At 34.9% G+C, this 26,195-nt stretch overlaps 1 long non-coding RNA gene across 1 annotated transcript in view; it reads right to left on the reverse strand.

The window, feature by feature from the left end:
- The window catches only part of LOC134759294 (uncharacterized), a 1,134,411-nt gene that overhangs the window by 734,628 nt on the left and 373,588 nt on the right, over window positions 1–26,195 (reverse strand). Inside the window, exon 2 of the long non-coding RNA XR_010135400.1 lies at window positions 760–803. This is a non-coding gene — a long non-coding RNA (uncharacterized lncRNA). The remainder of the gene's footprint in view (window positions 1–759; window positions 804–26,195) is intronic.

The raw sequence follows: 26,195 nt of genomic DNA on the forward strand, positions 1-26,195 counted from the left end.
AGAAGTTTAAACAATATAAACTCTAAGCAAGTTACATTGATTATAGAACTTACTGGCTGATAATTCCTGTTAGGTTAGTTTCCCTATCTTTCCTCTTTCCTTTTACTCATATGAACCTTTGTTTTCCTTTCAGATTTAATTCATGACTGACACAAACATTGACTATAATCCAAATAATTTAATTATTTTTTCCACTTTGCAAATTGAACTGTTTAAACTTACTGCTCAGTGAGCACAAATAAAAATAAAATATTTATCTCAGTGCTTTATCTGTAGGAAAACAACAGAATATTCCAATCCCTGTAAGTTAGAGTTCTTGGTTTCCAGCTTTAAGAAGCAGAGTGACGGGCCCGGCGCGCTGGCTCACGCCTGTAATCCCGGCACTTTGGGAGGCCGAGGCGGGCGGATCACGAGGTCAGCAGATCGCGACCATCCTGGCTAACACGGTGAAACCCCGTCTTTACTAAAAAATTTTTTAAAAATTAGCCGGGCGTGGTGGCGGGCACCTGTAGTCCCAGCTACTCGGGAGGCTGGGGCAGGAGAATGGCGTGAACCCGCGAGGCAGAGCTTGCAGTGAGCAGAGAGAGCGCCACTGCACTTCAGCCTGGGTGACAGAGCGAGACTCCGTCTCAAAACAAACAAAACAAAACAAAACAAAACAAAAACCAACCAAACAAAAAAGAACCAGAGTGTCAGAATAAACACAGAATCTCTGCTTTCAAAAATTACATAGTTATTAATAAATGCGGTATCACTTACCAGTCAGTTTACATCTTAGCATCCATCTCCGAGCAAAATGGACACTGAAAAAACAAAAATATAAAAACTGAGTATTTCATAGTAAACTTAGACATCATATTATATTTTTATAGCTACGTTAACTCAGCTATGATTTAAATATATGGTATTCAGACAAAATGCATTTCAATCACACTAAGCAATTCAATTATTTGGAATGAACAAGATTCTCCATAGATAGGCAAATCTATACAAACACATTTTCAAAATATATGACAAAGGAGTAAACTGAAGGCATCAACTAGGGTTAAATTGCATTAAAGATAAAAAATAGTTCCAATTAGAGTCTTTGCCTACTTAATTGTCTAAGCAGATGTGATAAAAATCTATTGTAGCCATATGTCATGACAGGAGGATTGACACACTTCTCTAAAGGGGCAGATAGCAAATGTATTAGACGTTACAGGCATGCAGTCTCTTTCCCAAGTACTGAATTATGGTTGTATGTAAGAAAATGGGTGTGTCTGTGTTCCAATGAAACATTCCTGACAAAAATAGAAAGCTCACTAGGATTTGGCTTCAGGCCAGTTTGCTGACTCCCAGCAAAACACATTGGGAGTTCCAACTCAAAAATATCAGTCTTAATACTTGGTGGACAATAAAATATAGAGAACCACAGGAACTGAATTATTAGGGCCCTTAGCTTCAGAATAATCTGTGTGATTTAAAATATCCTATAAAAACTTGTGGAGTTCTCAGCCCAGAATGATGACATATGAGACTGAGAGTAATTATTTATAAACATTAAAAACATAAAGTACATGTGAGATATATACACCTAAAGGAAAAGATGAGACCTTCTACAGTTACAGAGTTACACTGTGGTTATGGAGGAGATTATTTACAATAACTTAAAGTGACATATGTTTATGTATATTCTATTCTTGTTATTTATATGTTTGATATTTGTAAACTTCAGATTGGCTAAAATTTATTTGTAACCCCAAAATCAATACTTGTGGCACTTTTGAGGTCATTTGTGGGTACATGCAGAATGGCAAAAATTCTGAATTACCCAACAACGTATCTTCCCTGAGGCTGAACAAGGCAATGGTCTACCTTCTTGTTTCAGCTCTCATACTGGACACAAGTGTCCTTTTCAAGGTCTATTTAGTGTCACACTTTTCTCATTTTTTGTGTTTTTGTTGATGATTTTACTGTTAAAAGTGGCTCCCAAGTGTAGTGCTGAAATGCTTTATCACACTCTGAGCACAAGGAGGCTGTGATGTGCCTTATGGAGAAAATGTGTGTGGTAGGTAAGCTTTGTTCAGGCACAAGGTATAGTGCTGGTTACTGTAAGTGTAATGTCTATGAATCAACAATATATACTAATTAATGTATCCTTACACATAAAACAAAATTTTGTATGTCAGTTGACAACAATGTTGTGATCTCGGGCTGGCAGGAACCTAGTCCTATATTTCCCACAGGAGCAATGGTTCAGTATGTGCTAATTCATGGTGACTTCATAGACATAACTACTGCAAATAGACTTGACTGTGGATATGCGTATGTGTGTATGTAAATATATAAATGTGTGTATATCATATATCTCCCTTAGAATAGTATATTAACTACATTCTCTAATAGTCCCCATCACCAATAAATTATTTGAAAAAGCCACGGCTTTTTCTAATGAAAGCCTTCCATAGATAATGGATCTTCTATAAGATGATGATGGACAATGTTCTTAACTGTATTATTCACTCACAATCACTAGAAAGTGCTGGGTATTTCAGGTATTTTTAAAAGATATTTCTTCTATTGTAACATTTAAATGAATTGGACTGGTACCATGAAATTCAGTGGGAAAAAAAGCTGAATGAATAACTTATTTATAGTTATTTATTCCAAACTTACTTATAAAGCTACCTTTTATAAAGAACAGTTATAAATCAGCAAAATGCCTCTTTAAAATGAGGATTATGGAAAGATTTAATGAGAAATGTGAGGAACAACTGTTTATACCTAAAATACCACTTCCTCACTAAATACCTCTTCATTTTTTGAACTCACTATAACTATACCTCATTACTCTCATTACTGTAGACTCCATTGTAATAATCGTTTTACCTTTCCTTGGCTTTGATCTCTTCTTAACCCCTACTCTGGTGTCTGACACATAAGCAGTTCTCAGTGCTCTTAGTGAACTATGATTATGGAATAGTTAAGTGTCACCACATCACAATGGAGCTTCACGGGCATTTTATGTAGACGTATATATGTATACATAATTCATAATATTTAAAATGCAACATTTATCTCAGTATAAACTACCTCACACCAATTAGTTTAACTCATACTCCCTGGGGATTTCTTTTTAAAATTTCCAATTGTCACCTCAGTCTAAGCCTAGCCTAGAATCGTAGACAAAATGTGGACTTTGGTTAAATAGCAATTCTGGCTCTGCTACTTACTAACTGCATAACATCCAAAAAGTTACAAAACTTTTCTAATTTTCAGTTTCTTTATATATTAAGTGTGTGTAGAATAACACCCCTCTTGAGATAGTTATGAGGAGTTTACCAGATCTTATATGTTAAAATGCCTGACATGTAGTATCCACTTTGCACATGTAAGTTTTCTTTCTTCCAAGGTTGTATTTATGTGCATATCTTGAAACAGTTCAACAATAAATTTGCGTCTCATGTTGTTTTTAATTTTCAGAAGTGTAGGAATCTGGATGCAGCTGGAAGGCTGCGAGTTATCAAAAAAAAAGGCTCTGCTATAGGCAATAATTTTAATGTTAATTAACTCCATCTGGAAGGAAAAGCAGGTGTTGAAATTGATCACTTAAGTACAGAAAGCAAGGCTGTTTACTAAACTCTCCTTAAATTAATTTGGCTGAACTTGTGGTTAAATTGCTTTCAAGTCACTTTTCTGTAAATGTCTTATACCAAATGCTGAAATTGGAAAAAAGACGTAGACCAAGCAGATTTTAATGAAATGTAACAAATTGGACTGAAAGGTCACCTAAAAATAAAAATTACATTTTAAAAATGAAAAAATGCAATAGTCAGTTTTGCTTCAACAGCAGATGGAATTTGAACAAAAAAATCTAGGGAATTTCCGCATGTGGGCCACAAATCATTTGCATCAGATTAATGTGGTTTGTCCAAGATAAGTTTTGGGCTCTTGGCCAAACCTATTGAGTCAAATTTGCCCCCTAGAAATCAGCATTTTAACCACCACTCAGGTGATTTTTATTCTTACTGAAACTTAATCCTTGTTCTAAGGACAGAGAAACACCAAATCACACTAATAGTGACACAGGGCCCTGGGATCTATGACAAATAAGAATAGTAGTATTCTGAGAAGGTAAAATATAGCAGAGAAACTTAGAAAATATTACTAAGAATAGGCATGCCCAAGTTAAAACTATATATATATATATATATACCATTTAATAAAATATTGACATAGTGGCAGCATTCATTTAATTGTTTTGCCTTCTGCCATTCCCTAACTCCTCAGTAGGAAGCCCAGGTCCCTTAAAATTTTTTTCAAATCTCTCCATAATCTGATTTGATTGTCCGTTCCATGTCCAGAGCATGGTTTGAAAGCAGGAACCTCAGCATCATCCAGACTACCAGAATCAGAAACTCTGGGGGTGGAGCAAAGGGATCTGTGGTGTAGCAATGCCTCCAGGTGACTGTGATGCACCCAAAAGCTTGAGAACCATTGTGCATTCATCATGGTTCAACATAGTTTAGTCAACTGCTGTGAACAAGGCACGAGGTTGAGACTGTAATGTAGGAAACATCATAAATGGGTTTCTTGTTTCCCTGTCAAACAGAAAAAGAGATTGCCAGAGCCTGCTAGTGTCTCCAACCATGAAATAAGCAACACTTATTGAATATTTACATGTCAGTGCTCTTCTGAGTGTTTTACACTTATTGCCCAATTGATCCTTACACAACCTAATGTGGGTTTAAATATTATTACCATTTCACATAATGAAGCTGAAGTACAGAGAAATTAAGTGACAACCCCAAAGCCACACAACTGCTAAGGAACAGAACCAAGAATTGAACTGGGACAGTCTGACTCTACAGCAAATGATTTTTATCACTCTTAAACTCTTAGGAAATGTCATCGACTCTCAAACACCACCTGAAGAATTCTTACCCTTAATTAAGAGAGACAATGACCAATCTTAGGAAACGAGTAGAATCGATTAACTCAGAATATTTCCAAGATTATGTCGATGATTTTTCCAACATTTCTCCTTTTTTTGACCACCTTAAAGCGTGACTATCTTTAGGCTTCTATTCAAACATCACTTTACTAGAAAAGCCTTTGGTTGTATGAATATGAAGCAAAACATCGTGAATCAGAGCCTAGGTTTTCTTATCTATAGACAGAATATTACAGTAATATTATTTAACCATATGGAAATCATATGAAATAAAGCAATATATGTGAAAGTACATTTGTAAGTTTTAGAACATTAATTATATGCTTGTAATGTGGTGTCACAGAATTTTTTATATACAGGATTGTAAAGACCTATTAATTAGACAGTGTCTACTTTAACTGATCTTTTATACCATAATTAGCACTACTTTTATAAACTATTTTCATAAAGTGCTTTTGTGTTAGCAATTCATTTATCAAACCCCGACTATCACCCTCCACTCCACAGTAAAATAATATTTTTCAAACTTTCTTGACAAAAAAATTAGCCTGAGGTGCTTTTTAGAAAGCTGTTTTCTGTACTGTCTTTCTGTAAATTCTAATTATTTGGGACTAGGGTGGGACCTAAATATAGTATCTATATATTTTAAGAAAGACACCAAATGATTATTATGATGAACTGAGTGTGGAAAATACTACAGTAAACTCAAATTCTTTTACATATTTAAAAATAAAATTACAAAAAAATCCTTACACTCTTATTTAATAGTAGCATAAAGATTATTTTTTGGATGTAAGTATGCTCATTTGTTTATATACAAATGAGGATAGGCATAAGAATGTTCTGTTCTAAGAAACACTGCATATTGTTGTGTTAAAATTGCCTACAGTATTCAGTACAGTAACATGTTTTACAGTTTGTAGCCTAGGAACAATAGGCTATACAATATAGCCCAGGTATATTGGAGGCTATACCATCTAGGTTTGTGTAAGAATACTCTATGATAATTGCAAAAGGACAAAAATGCCTAAGGATTCTTTTCTCAGAACCCAACCCCATTGTTAAGTGACGCATAACTGTGTTTATCTATCAAAATACTTATAGTTAAATAAATACCAGGTTATCAGTTCTTTACCTCAATATATTTGTCAGTAATGGTAGAGGAGTAATCATTTCCTAAAAGGAAAATATATTTGAAGAAGGTATTAATTTGGATAGACTAGGTTATGATACAGTAATAAATTTGACCCTAAATTTCAATGGCTTAATACAGCAAGTATTTCTTGCTCAATCACAGTACATGTCTACTGAGGAGCAGAAAGGATTGGGAAAATTAGAACAAAGAAGCTACTCCATGTGGTTACTAAGGGAACCAGACTGAGTCTCTACCGCCTTCCAGTTACAACACTTAGAATTTGCCAGCTCTTTGATTATCAAAGTAGGGGAAGGGAGAAACTGAGAAACAGCACTTGAGTGTCTCGCTGCCTCAAGCTGGAAATGACACATTGCAGTCCATAGTTCATTGGCCAAAACAGTCAAATGGCCCAGTCAAAATGAAAGGGGGCTTGGAAGTACAGAGTGACATATGGAATATTACACAAACCTTATTATCTCTGCCTCTGTCTACTGTAAGCCCAATGAGTTTCCTAAATAATCACCTATCTTTAATCAATTTAGAGCTACCAAGTAGTCTGGGAAAAAGATAGGCTTTAATTGAACTGGTCTCTCTCTCACCCCAATAATTTGAAATTTACTTAAGACTGTTAGTGGATAATTCATTAAATTACAAGGAGTATACATTAAACAGCTAAGTTGTGTGATATATGCTTTGATTGCAAAAAGTGAACACATTTTAGTGAGGCAGAGCTTCATGAAAGAAATTGGATAAATTAGGACCATACGATTTAGAAAAAATCTGAAAATATGCTAGTAGAGAAACTTTGAGGGAACTATCAGAAGAAAATATGTCATGTTTGTGTTATTAAGATAAGCATAGAAATGAGTGCATGATTTATAAAAACACACTATGCTTTATCATTATAGGAAAGAAAAAAATCATTTTTGAGATCCATTCGTATGCAAAGACTCTGCTAATGCTTTACCTATGTTATCTGTATTTCTTCACTGCAAAAAATCATTAGAGGCAAACATTCCCATTTTATAGATGAGATAAAAAACGTGAAGCAACTAGGCCAAGGTAACACAATTAGTAAATAGCAAAACTAAGATTCAAACCCATGATTGGGGGTCCATTGTTTATGTGTGGGAATGTTTGTGTATTTTTCCCATTAAGTGATGCTATGATAACCTAGAGCCTCCTTCACTAAAACACTGCCTTTATGACAGAGAAAGAATATTTCTTCTATAAAACTCTAATAGTAATTTTGAATCAAGTCATAATCTACTCCTAGCCATACTCATTGAGCCTGTGGTAATGTATGTATAACATCTCTGTACTACGGGACCTTGGACATGTAAAACAAATAGGCAAGATCATTGAGGGATATTCCTTTGAACAGCCCTTCTCCGCCTTTTTCTTCTAAATTGCACAAGAATTGGCAGCTAATTAGCAGCTGATTAGCAACATTGATAAACCATGTGACAAAAACAAATGCTGTGCTAACAGAAGGGACAGAACTTTTCAATGAATATGAAATAGGATATAGAGATAAAACCAATTTGCTGAAACTAGCTTCCTACGCTTCTCACTGTATTTTATATTTTCTTAGTTCATTCATCCATTCAAATATTTATAACTACTATGTTCAAGACAATGTGGTAGTTTTGAGGATGAAAAAATGACTCAAACACAATCCCTTCCTTCAAGGAGCTCAGGATATATATAGCAAGATGATTAAGGAGTCTGTACAGTTCCTCTTTGTAAATGACCTTCATGAAGCCAGAAACAGATGTTCTTAGGTAAAACTTGGCATTATATTGATGCATCCCATACATGCACATCTGTGCAGCATCTGACTACACATTTGCTAGACTGCTGTGAAAGTGGGCATGAAATCTATGGCTAAGAAACAAAGCAAAACATTTGATATGTATGAGAAGTGGATCTTAGACATTAGTTTGAGGTGTTTTGATGGACAAGTTTTCATGTAAATCTGAACTGCTTCTTTTCCAAGTAAAAGCATTTAATTATTCTCCATTTGCAAGACAGTTCTAATTCCTTAAATTGACATACAAGGTTTTGGCTTATATTTCTTTTCTCTTTATGCCCTTCCCTAAATCTTTTGCGGATCTCAGAACATGCCAGGCCATATCACATTTGGGCTACTTACTCCTTTTAGCTTGGCACCCTACTGACTCACTTTATCTTTATAATTCTTTCTGACACATCAAGATACAGGTAACCATCAAATGTAGAAAAAAATCTTCCTTGAACTCCAGCTGAAGTTGCTTTGCTTTCTGCAGTCCCCACTATTTGCTTACATTGAACTCATCACACCATGTAAGAGATACCTTATTTGACCCCATTTCTCCCTTTTAGTCTTTGAGATTCTCAAGAGCACAAGTTGTGTCATCTCTGTATTTTTGGTGGCTAATACTTTGCAAGGAAATAGTATGAATTTAATAAATACTTGATTAAGTGAACCAATAAATTTGTGTGCTATTCGGATCCAAATCTGTGATAGGAATATATGAATGCTGCACTAATATGTTTCCATCACAGGAGAATCTGCTTTAAGCTATAGAATTTTTTTTTTTAAAGATATGTATAAGTCAGGAAACAACAGGTGCTGGAGAGGATGTGGAGAAATAGGAACACTTTTACACTGTTGCTGGGACTGTAAACTAGTTCAACCATTGTGGAAGTCAGTGTGGTGATTCCTCAGGGATCTAGAACCAGAAATGCCATTTGACCCAGCCATCCCATTACTGGGTATATACCCAAAGGACTATAAACCATGCTGCTATAAAGACACATGCACACATATGTTTATTGCGGCACTATTCACAATAGCAAAGACTTGGAACCAACCCAAATGTCCAACAATGATAGACTGGATTAAGAAAATGTGGCACATATACACCATGGAATACTATGCAGCCATAAAAAATGATGAGTTCATGTCCTTTGTAGGGACATGGATGAAACTGGAAATCATCATTCTCAGTAAACTATCGCAAGAACAAAAAACCAAACACCGCATATTCTCACTCATAGGTGGGAACTGAAAAATGAGAACACATGGACACAGGAAGGGGAAGATCACACTCTGGGGACTGTTGTGGGGTGGGGGGAGGGGGGAGGGATAGCTTTAGGAGATACACCTAATGCTAAATGACGAGTTAATGGGTGCAGCACACCAGCAGGGCACATGTATACATATGTAACTAACCTGCACATTGTGCACATGTACCCTAAAACTTAAAGTATAATAATAATAAAATAAAATAAAATAAAAAATAAAGATATGTATAAATGTTATCCTCATAAATTCAGCCATTTTAATAAGATAGATAAGTAGACCATATAGAACAAAGATTTATATGAATGTCGATTTTTAACGGCTGCTCTCAATATAGTTTGTATTTGTTATGATCATATCTTAGTGACATGATTATATCTAGGAGATTCCACTAGAATTAGAGCCTTTTTAATCCTCTTCTTCCACAGACAGCAGCTATCTGAGAGTTCTTTACCACCCACCTTTGCAAAAAAGCTAAAACTTAAAAAAGTATAACATGTTTTCTTCTGAACTTTCTTAAGTGCGGATAGAAAAGAAAAAATAAAAAGAGAGAGAAACAACTCCTAGGTTCAGACAACGAGAAGATGAATGCAACTTAGCAATGGAGCCTAAGACACTTGCGAAGCAAATAAGGAAGTTGAGCCATAAAATGAAAGATTGCTGTGACAATTAACCTGTGAATACCACAGTCAGTATACAGTTTTCTTACCTCCCAGTTCAGCGTTCTTTCCAATAAACCTCCTTTCTAATTTATATTTCTTATCTCAGAAGTAACTGACTTCCCAGAATTGAGAGATAACTGTGGCTATAGGAGTCAGGCCAACTGATAGAAAAGCAGTTGTTTTGAATCTGATTTAAAGTGGCATCTAACTAGTAACCTTGGACATATCTTTTAACTCCCTCCTAATTTTTAAAATAATGACACCTGAAAAGGCAAAGGAGCAAACTTTTGAGATTGCCAAAATGAGGAATCAGGTGGTCTTAATTTGATAGAGTGTGGTGGTTAACTTGCGCCTTGCCTCATGAAGGAAATTAATTTCTCTTGCAAAAAGAAGGAAGATTCTTCGTATTGGTATTACATTAACTCAGAGACTCAGCGTCCTTTAAAAGAAAAGAAAAACCAACTTTGTTGTTGTGGTAGTGGTAGTTTCGAGTGACAGAAAATAAAGCAGTAAAGAATGAGATATGATTCTATTTCAGTTTAGAAGAGCCATGCCAGATGAATTTCTATGCACATACGCAATTGCCTTCCAGATGTTAAACTGAGAAAAGATTCCCTAAGAATAAAAATATTCAGGCAGAAGATTTAAGAGCAATCTCCAGACCCTATCTGTTGAAAACCTCACATCTATATATCTCTATCGTTGGCTCTATTTGGAAGAAAAATACAAAAACTTAACAAAAAAGTATAATGAATTCTAAATATTCAAAAGACATATATTCTGTGAAAACTAACATAAATTTTAATGAAAAAGGGAATTTTTATTAAAAGTCAAAATTATTTTACCTCTTTGAGATAGGATCAGAAAAATAGAAGTTTTTAAAAGTCAAAAGAAGAATGTTCTTTTTTACTTTAAAAAAATCTCCTAAAACAGTAGTCAAAAGTGTCAAACTCATTTAAAAAGAATGCATAAAACACAAAATTATATTACCAGTGTCAAGGAGCCAATGTGAAAACACAAGTCTAATCAATAATTTAGAGTACAGTCTAAGAAATGTTCTGAGAATACAGAAGAAAAGTAAAAATGTGACAAAGATTAAAATAAGAGGAAGATAACAGAAGACAGAAAAATGACAGAAAATGTCAGTCTTAAAATTTCAGGAGAAATAAATAAAATTTATGAAATATGTAACAATGATGAAATTGAAGACATTTCTCAGGAAGCAAAACTATGAATATGTCTTTAAACATTTTGGCCTAAATTACATAGAAATGTTCCACACCAGGATGAGTTTTAAAGGAACAAAAATGTTGAATTTCAATGATAAAGATTTAAAAACACCCAAGCATTAAAATGGTATCTTGAAAAAAAATATGGAATTAGTTTGCTTTATGCTCTTGTGCATAATTTCCAAAATATGAATTTGTCACCATCCCCTGTGACAATAAATTTCAAAAATAATGGAACAAAATTACAAGGATTTTGAGTCTTTATATGTATGTTTTTCCAAAGTTAATGAATATGGTGCAAATATATACTAACCTCTATCAAGCAGTTATGCTCAGAAAATGTATTTTTTTAAAGATAACTTAAAAATAGTTTTTAATCTAAGATAAAAATCAAGGAGAAAAATGAGTGGGAAATTATGTTATAAAAAGCCAAGTGAAAAGGAAGATATAAAATGAGTTTAACCATTGGGAGATATACCTAATGCTAGATGAGGAGTTAGTGGGTGCAGCGCACCAGCATGGCACATGTATACATATGTAACTAACCTGCACAATGTGCACATGTACCCTAAAACTTAAAGTATAATAAAAAAAAAAAAAGAATTTAAAAAAAAATGAGTTTAACATTTAAGTAAGTCTAAATTTTTAAATATGGGTAATGTGTTTATGAAACAAATTTAAATTTGGGTAATGTGTTTATAAAACAAATATGGTGAATGTGTTTATAAAACAAATTTAATATTAGAAATACTCAAAGATAAGCTATTTATTTAAATATATTTTATTAACATTGACAGTTGGGCATTTGATTAAAAACTAGAAATTCACTTTCATTTGGACATTTGAAGTAGGTTTTAACTTATACAGTTATTTAATTATTGATATACACCATTATTGTAAAAAGCACTTAGAAGTAGAAGGAAACACACATGCCTATGTTTTTGTGCCTGCGTATGTATATGTGATTATATACATATGGTCCCTGACTTACCATAACTTGAGTTATAGATTTCTTGACTTTTTGATGATATGAAAGTGATAAGCATTCACCAGAAACTGTGCTTTCTGTTTTGAAATTTCTTCTTTTTCTAAAATTGCGATATCCAGGATTATACTCTCTCATAATGCTGGGCAGCGACAGTAAACCTCAGCTCCCAGTCAACCATGTGATCTGAGGGTGAAACACCAATACTGTACTTTACAGTGTAATGCATTCAATAAGTTACATGAGATATTCAATACTTTATTATAAAGTCGCTTTGTGTTAGATGATTTTGCCCAACTGTAGGCTGATGTTAAGTGTTCTGAGCATGTTTAGGGTAGGACAGGATGAACTATGATGTTTGGTAAGTTAGGTGCATTAAACTCATTTCCAATTTATGATATTTTCAAATTATGATGGGTTTATTGGGACTTAAGCCCACTATAAGTTGAGTAGCTTCTGTATAAGTGCTTACAAAATGTGATGTTTTATTTACTCATAAATGTTAGGAATTTACAATACAGACTATTCTCAGGATGGTAACACATGTCCCATTCTTGTTGATAGTAATCAGAGAAGGTTTACTTAAAAAGAAGAAATTTCAGCTGATATTTGAAGGATTAGTACAAACTAAGATTGTACAGTGCAAGAAAAGTATCACAAACTTCATGATGTAAGTAACTTTTTAACAAACAGGCATTTATAGATCCATTTGATTTTCTTACTCCTAACATCCTTAAGCAAGTCATGTTGCCTCAGCCTTTAGAACATATTCCGTCCATACATTCTTTGCTACCTCCAGTGCTACCTCTCTTCTCTAGTCTAAAACATCTCTTGCATGTACTATTGCAAAAATTAAAAAAAAAACTGTTTTACCTCTACACATCTAAACTCAGACTCATTGTGTCTGTATCTCTCTGGGTATTCGTTCCTGTAAATTTTTAAACAATTTATAGGCAAGTTACATGTTTCATAGCCCTTTATTTCTAAATACTTCAGCATACTTTTCCTAAGAATAATGATATTCTCTAACGTAATAACCCCACCACAACTTCAGTTAATTTTATATAGATACAAACAACACTTTTGTCTAACTTATTGTTTGCATTCTAACATTGTGATTATTCCCAATAATGTTCTCTGTAAGCACTATTTCTCCCCAGTATAGGGCCAGAAAGAACATTACTTCTCATGTCTTTTTAGTCTTCTTAAATCAGAAATGTTACCACAGCCTTCACTGACTTTTATGTTACTTACATCTTTAAATAATTCAGCCCTCTATCCCCTCTCTTTTTTAACAAATAGAAAATTCCTTCTTTAGGGTGTATCTGAGATTTTTTTTCATGATTAGTTTCAGGCTTTGCATGCTTGGCCAGGACACTATATAGGTGATATGCCTTGCTTAGGTTTGGCAGCACACAATGTCCATTGATCCCTCACTAGTAATTTTAGCTTTTATAATATGGTAAAGGTTGTGTCTGCTTAATGGATATTGTTTATTGAATATGTATAACCAAATAAGTATTTTACAATTATGCAATTCAGACTATCAGGTTTTTTGTGTTCACATAAATTTCTACCATTGAATGGTGTTGTGTTTGTTGTGTTAGACTATGGGTAGCTACCATGATTGAGGTATTTTATTAAAATTATTAACCCTATTGTACCCTATTATAGATACTATGGTGTGGTATCCAGAGCTGCCTTTTGGGAATATGGCTCTTGTTGTCCCACCTGCTGGGGTTGGTGGCTGCTGATGGCTCAAAGCAATTCCTCCTTGGGAATTGCTCTAGGGGAGATAGATGTACCTAAATCAAGATTATGCTCCCTCTTGATGTATGTGATGGTGGGGTGTGACAGGGCAGCCTCAAACTAATACTGGTGGATGAAGTATTATACCAGTGAAGTGTTAACAAAATCCAGGTCTCTCTGCCTTAATTTCAGTTACTCCTAAAGATTAGACCAGCTCTAGAATTGTACCCAGAACTTGGTGAGGCATCTGCAGCAACTTCTCCCTCCACCCAGTCCCACTTCCCTTATTTCCCTTACATTTCTTCAAGGTGCTATTCCTAAAAAACACCTTTCCATCCACTTTGTGAACCCCCCTCCAAAAAAATCGAACTTTGTGCTACAAGTAAATCTCTAGATAACTGAGCATCTGTTTTCTGAGTGAACTCAATCTAAGGCAGAAAGGAAGCATTCTATATGTGTGTATGTGCTTATTGATGAAACTAATATTGCAAGGCACAATTTATGCAGGATGTTCACATTCTTGCTTGAAAATAAGTTCCTGTTGATAAGATATTATCTATACTATTTTCAAGATCAACAGAGTAGAGTTTTACCTTTCTTGATAGGTTTGAATAATAAAGGCAAATCTAATTTACCTAGGAAATGAATTGACAGATAAATAGCTAGATAGATAGCTAGATAGATAGATAGCTAGATAGCTAGATAGATAGATAGCTAGATAGCTAGATAGATAGATAGATAGATAGATAGATAGATAGAGAAATAGATAGAAAGACAAGTAAATGGGAGTTTTTAAAGTTTCAAAGTATAAGATTTCACTCCTATTTTATAACACTACATGTGGAAACTGCATTGAATAAACCCCTTTCAACCTCTAAATGAGTAGAGTGATACAAAGTTTTCTCATAAGCATATTTAGGTACTTTCTCATCATCAAACAAGACTCAGATAGGTATCATACTTACCAAAGGGGGATATAAAGCTTGATGAGGTTAAACAACTGGCTCAAAGCTATGTGGCAGCAAGTTGTAGAACTGGGATTTGAACTGGTATAGTTGACTTCAAAAATCTTAATCATTTACAATGTCACTACTTCAAAATATAATTTACCAACTTCTTAAATTGATGGAAGGAGGGAAGACTTTAGTATTTGAATTCATAACTGATTACTTCCTCTGAAGAATCCAGATAAATATTCAGTGTAGTTTGAGAGCTCTGTATCCAGAGATAACTTGGCTCAAACTTGGACTTTGCCTAAGTAGCTGAATGACTTTGGATAAATTACTTGCCCTATCTAAATCCCTAATTCTTCATCTGAAAATCAGAATGATAATAATCTAGAGTTTTTGTGGGGATAAAACATGTTGATGAATTAAAATGCTTATTAGCATAGTACTTGGCACATAGTAAGCACTCAATAAATGTTAGCTGTTATCACTATACCTACCTAATCTATGTAAAATTTGGAAAAACATTATTGAAAGATTGCTTGATTCTCTGTTCTTTATTTGTATTAATATGATATTTACACATCTCAACAAATGACAAGGTATTTCAAGGTCAAACATTTAACAACAACTCATTAATTATATTATCCTTTTAGTAAATCATTATCGGAACAAGTCATTAGGTGACCTTTTCTGGTTACCGCAATCCAATAAAACTTACATTAGCCAGTGTTTCAGGAACATTAGTCTAATGTGCTTTCAGAGATCACCTTCTCTGAGCAGTATAATAAGTCTGTGTGAAAAGCATAAAGCATGTAATACATAATAAAATTTGGACTTTAATGAACCATCTTGGCAAACTGACTAGTATTATAATTCAATAGCGAGCATTCCTTAATTAATGAATTAAAAAAGCCAAGAGTATGCCCTAAATGCTACAATTGATTACAGTTTCACTTATTTTCTATTTTTACTATATGCTCCTGATTTGTTGAGCAATAGATAGTGAATCTTAAGTGATCTCGGTAATGAAAATAAAAAATAGGAGCAACTGAAAAAGAGAGCACAATTAGCAAGTTGTGTAGCTTTCAATGAATACTTTTTTTCCTGAAAATATTAGCGATTTTGATTTAAATATTAATGTAAATTGACTCAGGTGTTTTTCCTAACTATATCCCTCCTGGGTGTATAATATTTTAAAAAAATCACTAACCCTCTGGATTACACTCAACTACATATCAAAGTTGAAACATCTCAGGAACATTAAGTCAGTAGATCATTTCAAAGAATAACTTCATCATTCCACTTCCTATAGCCTTTGAAACTAGTTTATTACAATTTATTGTAATTATGTGTTCAACTCTCCTTCAAGGCTGTAAGTCTCTAAGGATAAGAACTTTCCATAAATGTGTGTGTATTTTTCCTGATAGTGACTTAGAAGATATTGAATGTATGAATGCTGATGAAATGAACATATGACAGACCATACGATAAATAGCAAATAAAAGTTCTTCATTTGTGTTAAAATATTTTCCTAGTAATCTACTCTAATTTTCTGAACTATCCCCAGAAATGTTAGCATGTTAGCATATTTCAACTAGTCTTCGATGTCATAAGAGGAACCATTATGTTTTGCAATAATAAGAAATTTTTTAAAAAACACTATCAATTTAACTATGACATGCCTTCATTACTAAGACAAATTCAAATTTTAGTGATATAAAATTTGGGAATAAATGCATCTTAGAATTAATACTGCTTTTTTGGCTTTTATACTTTTATGTGAACACACTTCACATAAAATTTTTCTTTTGCTGGAAGAAAATTTAAAGAGAATAAAACAAAAATTGTTTACTACCCCTTAATAAAAAAATGACTTAGAAAGAGGCCACTAAGGAGATTACAGATAAGTCTCTACTCTTTAAGTATTTATTTATTTATTTTTTTAAAGCTAGTTCTGGCAAGCTAAAAATTGTCAAGAACAATTGTGGGAGGAATTGAACTTTCTATTTCACTTAGACTCAGCCACTGTTAAAGGAACTATTTTTCACCCCAGGGTTGGTATAAGGAGCAACAGCATGGAAACAACATTAGTAATAACTATTTCAAACCCCAGATGTTGTAGGTATTGTATAATACAAACAATTTAATGCAGGAAAAAATAATTTTTAGGCAAATTTATTTAAGTTCATTTACATTAGTTGTAACTAATAATAGCTACAACTTGTGAACTATCACTATTTTCTAAGCCAGCTATATATCAATGTTTTCTACAACAAAATAAATCATGTAAGCACAGATAATTCATAGAGATTCACAGTTTATGATTTGTATTTTAAAGTAAATATAGAGAGGTCTGCATATATTTAAAAGAGTTATTATCTTTCTGTACTTTTGGTATCAGGAAACAAATTAATGGTGAATTTTGAAAGAAAGAATCACATTTGGAAAATCCAATTTGCCTTGACTTTAGACCTTAGCGTAACAAAACCAGGTAAAATTACATTATAACCCACCAGCTGTTTTAGAAATTTTGGAGGTAACTTACTGCATTACATTGAGATAAATAAATGCCTGAGCCACCGCTTCATTTTCTTTTACATAAAGTGGGGCTTCTTTCAAAGGGCGGCATTCTGGTTTCATCCATTTCCCTCTTGAAGAGAAGAGTTGCTTTATCTAATTCCATACTTTTTCATGATAAACCTTTGACAGCCAGGGCTTAAGTTAATAGTTGTGCAGCCTTCTCCAGATTCATGTTTCTCATCTGTAATAAAAGGGGAACTTCTTGTCTCCAAGCGATATGATGGAAATGAAACAAAGTTGTGAGGTCCACTAGGACCTTGCTCCTACCTCTAACCATCTTCTCTGTTAGCTGATCACAATGGCTAGTAGTCATGTAACTGAACCCTCAAAACTTTATCACATGTATTTTTCTAGGAGTACCCACTAAATTGCCTAGTTGTAAAAATCATGAGTTTTTATTGGAGGGATCTATTATTATTTTTTTAAATATTTGCCTTCTCGACAGGACTTTGCAGTGGGCCTCTCCTGACTCTTGTCTTGCTAGTTCATGTCTGTCCAGCAACCACAAGTGAAAGTGTTGCTATCTATATTTGTCAGAAATTGAAATACTCACAAGTCTCCTTTTATTGGGGGAGCCGATTATGCTGCCTCACAAGGACTTGACAATACTTAATATCTCTCACTCTGCATCCAGACATAGTGGGCTTTCTTATACCTTTTCTCTCCCCTGTGATAAACAAACCCAAGACGGGACTTGCCTTCTTGTTGTATGACCACACTAGTGCTCACCAATTTATTCAATTTGCAAATAGGTAAGCTTAATAGCCTGGTGATACCTGTCCCAATTTTGACTACCTGGCAGTGTAGATTAAATGAGATAATAAATACAAAGTGGAATGAACAGTGTCTGGTCCATAGAGTGCTCTCAGTAAATGTGTGCTAATATAATTATCACTGATAAGTGGATTTGAGTGTATACCATATCTCAGACCTATTAGATTCAAGGAAGCAAGATGAGAAAGTTCTACTTAGCCTTCCAAAAATAAACCTTACATAGTTGCAAACTTTACTAATATCACTAACACTTCATTTCTCATCTGGCTTTTGTCTTTAAGAAGATAGTCCTTAAAAACATAGTCTTCTTAGCCTGGAACCTAAAAATAGGTAGATGGTAGAAATTTCAGACACCAAAAATTCTAAGAAGTCTTAACTGTAGTTATTATTGTGGAATTCCAAACAAGTATTTGGAAAAAGTATCCCTAGATTTTATTAGCAAATAAAGATTGCTATCATCAATGGTAACTACTCAAAAGTTGCCAGACCACAGCTTAGTTTTCATAGTTAAGTTTTGATAAGAAAAAGAGGTAGGATTGATTAGGCATAACTTTGGGTGATGGTTCAAAAAGAAGTCACAACCAATTGGAACAAAAAATAAGACTTTGGCCAAACTCAGACTACAAGTCTCTTGGTAGTGGAGACACAATCTAAGAAACTGTAACAAGAGGTTAAAGAAAGATGCCTAGAAAACATACAGATTACATTTTTGCCTACAAACAATACTTGTTTCACCCCACATACATTTCCATAAAGTTATGATACAGTGAATCATCTGGTTGCCTCACTCCAGTATGAAAAATAGCCAAACTGAAAAGCTTCACCTCTGCTTACATACATGAGTAATAAACACAGACATGTCAGCTACCTATTTTTTCATTGAAAGAGGCCTTAACCTGAACTGAGACAGAATTAAACAATGAAATAAAATACTATAAGACTGGATGGTATGCATTCTTTGGGTTCTATGTATTACATATTTTTATATATGGAGAGATAGATAATCTCTCTATATATGCATATCTAAGGTTGGGAGTCATGAGAAAAGCGTATTTCATGTGAAAGAATATTCTAGAATAAAGGTTCCACTAATTACTAGCAATGTTGCCTTAAGCAGACCATTCAATGTTGCTGAGTTCCAGTTTACCTACCTGGAAAGTGAAATTGTTATCAGCCATTCTCCTTACATTTAAATTGTTCTTTCAATTTGATACTTCAAATAAGGTAATGCATAAGAAAGCCCTGTGTATGCAGAAACACAGCATGTGTATGGAAGGGCTTATTAACTGTAAAGTCATATGACAAACAGCAAAGTTAAACTTTCTAGATTTTGTTGCACCGAAGGTGCAGGCATCTATCTCTTCCCCAAACACTAATCTCATTTGTAGTACATAATTGCACAACTCGGAAAGAAAAATGTTATGAAAATCCCAGGTGGTTTCTACCCACCTTCAAGAGTTATTTCTACAGTTGCAACAGAAAATGAATTGTTAATGTGTGTACTACAAATAATTGCATAAACAATGACTCTGCCAAAGAAACAATCAACCACTATCCACGCACATTTTACAACAGTCAATTCCAAGTGTAAAATGCTTGGCAACTTAAAGGAGGAAGTTGAACTTGTTAATTTTCTAGCAAGAAGGTTAAATAGAAAGGAAGCAATTCAAACATATGTGAGCAACAGGGCTCCCTGGCATTTAAAATCCCCAAACAGCTGGTGGAGAGAGAGCCTACTGTTGGAGAAGCATCAGGGCTGAGGAGGATGGGAAGAAAAGAAATGGGCAAGAGAAGGAACTACAGATGTTTTCCTAGAGACTTGTTCAATTTTTCTGTCAAAAACTTTTTCAATTACGATTGGAACTTCTGCTACAATGCTACAGCTAACATTTTCTGAAGACCGATTTTATGTTAGACACGGGTAGAAATTTTATATGTGATTATCTCATTTAATCTCCACAAACTGTGAAGTTAGTGCTATGATTCTCATTTTGTAATTAAATAAACTGAGTTTAGGGGCATTAAGCGATTTGACCAAGGTAATTTATAGAATCAGGATTGAAATCTATTGCCAGTATGACTTTGAAGCTGGAATTCTTTGCATCACTTCAGATGCAAATACAGAAGAGTCAAAAGAGACCTTTAAATGCATAAGACCTCTATACTTCTCGTGACACACATTCATGGCAAACCAATTGGGATGTATGTTATATTTTATATTAGGTTGAACCATATGAAATTACCAAAATTAGACCATCTTTGTCCACCACAGTAACAGTTTTCTATAGTTCAACTTAATATATGCACTAAATAATTCAGCTTTTACGCTCCAATCCAAATGTGTTCTCTCCACTTTTACCACCTAACCACTCCGTAGTCTCTTACTCTATTCTTCACCTGTCAAAAAGTATCTCAGCCTTTTCAGACTGAGCTCAAATATCATTTCTTTCTTTAAGCCATCCCTCAACTTCTTTAATAAGAAAATAATCTCCATGATCCTAAATAGGAAATGTTTTCTGCCTCCTTTTAAGTTTCTTGATCTGAACTCTTAAAATATTTTTCTCTTTTGACTTAGAATTGTCAATATTTTGGGCTTATATTTTATTATTTCAACAATATTACAACCTCCTTGAGAGGAAAGACCAAAATGTTCATCATATTTCAATTACTTAATACTGGAACCATAGTATAATAAAGATATATATTATCAATGACATCAAGTTTAAACTATGTATACTTGAATCTTATCACTTTTTGCATAGCTTTGAAATTATTTATTTATAAATTGCACATTGAACTTTAGAACCCTAAATGCAGGAACTTTGTGTTGCATATCTTTGAAGCATCTAAACCTATCCCAGGGTCAAGTATATAATTTGTGTTCACAGAATACACATTCCATATTCAGGTGCTTCCTTGCCCCAGTCCCAACTGCACCCATTAACTAGGATAAAGTTAGCTTTGGTTCCTGTTTACTGACTTTGCATATACTCTGACACTATATTGCAACCTCCCTTCATGTCTCCTGCAGTGCTATCTGTTTTACCAGTTTACTGTCTAAGAAAGTCTTGTAAACAGATGGTAATGGTCTTTATTCAATCTTTAATCTTTGGAGGCATAATTTTTCAAATAATACATTTTAGCCCATCATTATTAACCTGTCCACGTACTTATCTGTGAGTGAGGACTCCTTATCTTAATTCATGGCTTATCAATTTTAAGAGCAATAATTAAATTGCCAGCATGTGAATGCTACAGATGCATAACATTTTAAAAATAGGAAAAGACAATAGTACCCACAATGTTCCATGCATTTAATTAGATGTTTTGCATCTTAATTCACATAATACTTAAAATCATTCTATATGTGTCACACTATTAAGCCATGTTAACTATGGAATATTGGCACAAGAGAAGGCAGTAATGTAGTCAAGGCCATATAGTGAGCAATTGGTAGAGCTGAAATCCACACCAGTTCTTTCTGACTTTATAGCTCATTTTTTATTTACTTCATAATATTTTCTGAGATAACTCAACAAATTCTAAGAAAAAGGCTGACTGTAAACACTTTGGGTATTTTGATATCATTGTTTACTCTTTCAGTCATGTGTTCTCACACCACAGTCATTAAATAATCAGTATAATTATTAAGAATCAAATCACTGTGATAGAAAGCAAGTAACCAACATTTTCTCTTTCCAGAAGGTTTCATAATTGCTACAAGAGTTTGCTTATATATTGCTTGCTATAATCATCACAATAATCCTTGGAGGTAAATACATATAACTGTCTCCATCTGAATCTCAAATAAGCAAAGAAGAGCTCAGAACTTAATAACTCCCTCAGGTCAACTACCAGTAAGTGAGAGAGGCTGCATACAGCTCTAGGTCTAAGTGACTTCAAATCCATGCTCTACCCCAGGAGGCCACGTGCTTGCTCTCTAAGAGCAATGAAAATTCTTCACTATGGACAAGTGCACATTAGAAATTATTATGCAGCACAGTGAACCATCAGATATTCTATTCCCAATTCTAGGAATCTGCACATCATAGGGAAGCGTTTTTAAAATTATTTTGTATATTTACTTGCTTGGTTTTTTTTTAATCAAAGCTATTGGCTGCCTAACACAGCCAAATATTTTGCATAGAGATGTTGTTAAGAACATTGACTGACTTGTAAATATCCTGAGAAGTAAAAATTCTGAGCATCAGAAATGGTGAACATTTATAACATATTTATTTTGTTACTTTTTTCTCAGAATGCCTATATATCCGGACAAAATTCTAAGTACTGATGAAATGGGTAGCTTTAATGTATGGAGTATGGATTCTCAAGGTCACCTTATGTAGCTCTGGATCTCAACCCTGGATTAGCATGAGGAACATTAGAGATGTTTGTAAAAATACAGCTTTTCAGGTCTTATGATTGATTTGGAATCTTTGGAATACAATACAGTTATATTAAACAATGGCTGTAAAATGGATTTTGCTTAACAATGGCATGGAGGATTCATGTTATATCATCTTTGCTGAGCTAGAACTGTACTTCCCAGAATTTTCTCCTTCCATGCATGGTTCCTGGTTAGTTTGGACACATTTTACATGAGACTGGGAAGAAAGGAGAGAAGCAGCAAGCATCTTATTTTTACCCTTAAAAGGTCAGTGCAGGACACAAGGTCCTGGTGCAGCTCACAGATCTATGAGCTATATGCTAGCAGATTTAACCTTGGTGTTGCGAGGCAACAGCTGGGCCTAATGAATCTCAACTTTCTGTTGCATTTCTTCATTCAGCTTCTTTGATTCCTGGGCCAGGTGCATATTTTGCTCTGTGATGAAGGACATGAACAAGTTTCTGTTGCAGAATACCCCCAACATTCAAACTGGAGTTTGGAGGTGGTAAGAAATCTTGAAGTTCCAGTTCAACTTTGAAGTTACCAGTTGTTTCTGTTTCTCATGTTCATGTGCATATTCTATTCTGAATTGTCTACCACATCGACTTTAAGTGACAACAGAAAGACAGTGGCATTGCATACATTGTGTAGCCAACTTCCACAAGTGCATATTTCAAATATCTATAATGTATCTGTTATATGTATTAGTATGTGTGTATATGTGTGTGAATGTATACATACATATGCATGCATACATACATAGAGATGAGGACAGAGCTATGTGTGAGTATATATACACAGATATACATACATACATTCACTGTATAATGACATTTTGGTCAAAGATGGATTTGATATAAGATGGTGGCCCATAAGATTATAAAACATTTTTACTGTAATTTTCTGTATTTACATTGTACTATAATTGCCTACAGTATTCAGTAGAGTAACATGCTTTATAGCTTTGTAGCCTAGGAGCAATAGGCTATACCATATAGCCTAGATGTGTAGTAGGCTAAACCTAACCATCTAGGTTTGTGTGTGTATACTCTGTGATATTTGTAGCCCAATGAAATCACCAAATAATACATTTCTCATAATATAATCAAATCTTTAAGTGATTCTTGATTGTATATACAAATATATAAATATACATCCACCTATCCATCCATCCAGAAGCATCTTAATGGTTCTGCTATTCTGATGCAACCTTGAATGTCCTGGTTCATGAGAAGTCTGGGTCAGTGGGGTAAGCTCATTGACACTGCTATTAAAGGAGTACATTAAAAACTCTTGAAACCATCTTTGCTTCACTTGTTCGGCTACTTATACATAAGAACTGTTAAATGTGGCATATTTCCCAAATACCTACTGTCAGTGCCTATTACAAATTCTCTTTTTTTTTTTTTTTTTCTTTTGAGACAAAGTCTCACTCTATTTTCCAGGCTGGAGTGCAGTGGTGCAATCTCGGCTCAATGCAACCTCCGCCTCCTGGGTTCAAGCGACACTCTTGCCTCAGCCTCCCAAGTAGCTGGGATTACAGGCGAGTGCCACTATGCTCAGCTAATTTTTGTATTTTTAGTAGAGATGAGGTTTCACCATGTTGGCCAGGCTAGTCTTGAACTCCTGACCTCAGGTGATCCGCCCATCTCTGCCTCCCAAAGTCTTGAGATTGCAGGCGCCTGTTACAAATTCTTATAGGAAAGAAATAATTGAAAGTAAGAAATCTGTGAATGGTAGAGGTACTCCCAGGCCCAGCACCCACAACTAGTTTCCTCTCGCATTTCTGTGGTCTTGAGCAACCAAAACAAAATGCAAGGTCTAGGCTGAAACCTGAGTTCTGCTACCTGAGTTAGCTTGGTGACAGGGAAAAACACTCAGCTTCTCTAAATCTGTTAGTTTTTGATCTTTAGAATCACATGTTCTTGGGACCTCTAGAAGAGAGGAGTTTACCCAACTCACAGGTATTTCAGGGTACAAACCTATGGCTAGGCTCAGCTTTAAAAGATCTTATCTGAGATTCCTTGTCAAACAGAGTTCCATCAAAGCCAATCTAAAAGGGCTATGTAGAAAGAATTATTCTTGCTGCACTTTAAGCAAATAGTCAGGCCAAATATAAGACTAAAGTCTATTTTGTACAGAACACAGCCCTATCATGATTTGTTTTTAACATAAATTAGGGCTAGAGAGAGAGAAATTAGGTTTCAAAACTTATCATCATTAGATTCCAGACTCATTAGTTGTTTTTAAGTTTTTGTCTACGTTTTAGACTAACCTTGCTTTTTCCTGTGAACCAACCAGCAATCTCCAGCTGCGGCTAAGAGAAAACAAAAGTTGATGGGTAATGTAAAAGTCTAGATCAATATTCTAGTTCTGGGCATTTATCCTGCAAATCCTGCCAGGTGCTGGGAATAAATAGGATGCCCATCACCCAGAGGTTTCTTTTTTGGGAAAGTAAGACAACAGGGACTAACCAAAGCCAAGCCCCATGCACTCAAATCTTAGCAAGCATAACTATAGGCACCAGTTATCTGGGCATGTCACAAGATATTCTTTTCTCTCCCTTGTTGAAGGAGGACTCAATTCTACAGCTTCACCTTAGCATTCAGCTTATGATAAGGGGTCCATGCAACACCCCAACCCTGACTGCCCGGCAAGACACATTTTTGTCACAAACTCAATTCCAAGCTTCATTTCAAACGCCTAGGAAAGAAAACTGGATCTGAGGGATGCAGAGGCAGATGATAATGAAAGTTAAAAGGCACAGCACATTTGAGCATTACTAATTCCTGCCAATTAACCCAAGCTTCCCATTTCATGGATAAAGGTCATGCTAGTATCCATGGCATAAATGAGGCCTAGGAAATTCAAAGGCTACTGACAGAAAGGGAGATAGGGTGTATGTGGGTAACAGCAGATATTCCCACCCCCTATGCCCCCCTGTTAACATGGGTGAAAGCTGCTTTGATACGCATGTGTGGCACCCTATCATGGTTGCAGGGACTCAGGGATACAAGGATGGAGGAAAGAAAGAGGAATGCCTCACTTTCCTCCCTCCCATACCCTAGGTATTTGCTAGGAAGAGAAAGGAACAAGGGATGCCTGCTCCCCTGTTTCTAGATAAGTAGCCATTCATCTTGTCTATACCCCTTTTGAATGCATCCTGAACCCCTGGGACTCCTCTGAGAAGAAAAAAAAAAAAGACTTCTTTTTTTCCTTTTTCCTCCTCTGTCCTCTCTTCACTGATAGGTGATTGTGTCTCCATACTATGGGACACTTCTGTCAGATGCATCCTCCAAACTGGGACGAGTTAATTTCCCAAACCTTAGACTAGTTGGCTTAGGACTGGGCTCAGGACTGGGCTCAGGGAAAAGGAACCCAGAAGCCTCACATGCCAGCAAAAGGGTAAAAGTTTGTGTTTTTTTTTTATCATTTCGAGGTTTTTGGCCTCCCTCTCTCTGTGCAAACTGGTAAAAGGCCTTGGGATGTTTGAGCTGTCCTTACCCTCCACCTCGTTTGTTTTGATACATGTTTTCTAATAACTTGGTTTGTCTCTTTTTGCCTTTAGGCCATCAGACTCCAAATGGTCATGCAACTGGAGCCTTAGACAATGGCCCCTTTTGCCAGGGACCCTTAGATAGGCCTCTTAGGGGGATCTGACTTCTGTTTTCCCGAAACAGGACCTCTTGTCAGCAGGAAGCTGTTAAGAGTGGTCTTCATCCTTATCCTTACCCTTTT

The sequence above is a fragment of the Gorilla gorilla genome, chromosome 9, assembly GCF_029281585.2.
Source record: "Gorilla gorilla gorilla isolate KB3781 chromosome 9, NHGRI_mGorGor1-v2.1_pri, whole genome shotgun sequence".
Classification (NCBI taxonomy): domain Eukaryota; kingdom Metazoa; phylum Chordata; class Mammalia; order Primates; family Hominidae; genus Gorilla; species Gorilla gorilla.